A 1,115-nucleotide genomic window follows, 5' to 3' on the forward strand; every position below is an offset into this window, starting at 1 on the left:
TGGACCAGATTGGGGAGTTCCAGTGCATCTGCATGCCTGGTGGGTGGACAGCCCTGCAGCCACCTGTCCCGGTGCTGGGTGTGCGTGGCGGGAGAGCCCCGGGTGCCCCTGAGCTTCAGTTCAGTGTTGGTTTGGGTGAGGAGACGTGTGCCTGGGGACAGCACCAAAAAAGAAAGAGCTTGGTAAAGATTTGTTTGGTCTCCTGCAGCAGTGGGGAGACAGGAGGTGAGAGTCGGGCACCGTCAGGCCTGCTCTGGACTCCTTCTCTGGCCAAACGTGCAGGCTTGGATCAAACCAAGGGCAGGATGATCCAGGGTGGACAACCATGGAGCAGCTTGTGCATCAGGTCCCATCACCCATAGCACAGCTCCAGAGCTGCCTTTGTAAAGACGGGGAAACCAAATGTGCCCTGGTGTAACCTGCCCATCCCACGCGTTGTGCCGGCCCCGTGCCACGGCGCTGACGGTGCACCGGGTCTCTCCGCAGGTTACGAGGGGGTTTACTGCGAGATCAACACGGATGAATGCGCCAGCAGCCCCTGCCTGCACAACGGCAACTGCCTTGACAAGATCAACGAGTTCCACTGCGAGTGCCCCACCGGTACGTGGCATCATCCCACTAGCCATCGTGGCGGAAACACAGCCATGAGGCATCCCGGCTCGAGCTGGGAAGGAGCTCAAAATGGTCTCCATGAATTTTGGAGCCTTCCGAAATGGGAGGAAGGGGCTGAGCACCTCTTGGTGCCTTTGGTGGGGGCTTTCCCCATTGCAGTGAAGGGGTGAGTCCGTGCAGAGGATGCTGCTATGGGTCTGGCCCTTGGGAGAGGGGAAGGAGGATTAGACCCCACGACTTTGCACTTGAAAAGGCCCCTCTTTGGGAAGGAGGGCTGGGGGCTGGGGGGCAGCACCAGTGGCATTGAATGCAGTGTCAAAGTCACGGGGTGGAGCGGAGAATGGGGAGACGGTTAATCTGTGAAAGGAGGTTTTGAAGTTCAGAGACTTTGCTCCTCTAGAGATGTAAATAAGATGCTCTCAATGGCGGGTCGCAGCCCCGCATTCAGGGCCCCCAGCAGCCATCCCCATGGAAACCCGGCGCCCCGGCCGGGCCACGGGGGG

This window comes from Buceros rhinoceros, unplaced genomic scaffold (assembly GCF_000710305.1).
Source record: "Buceros rhinoceros silvestris isolate BGI_N320 unplaced genomic scaffold, ASM71030v1 scaffold29554, whole genome shotgun sequence".
Taxonomy (NCBI): domain Eukaryota; kingdom Metazoa; phylum Chordata; class Aves; order Bucerotiformes; family Bucerotidae; genus Buceros; species Buceros rhinoceros.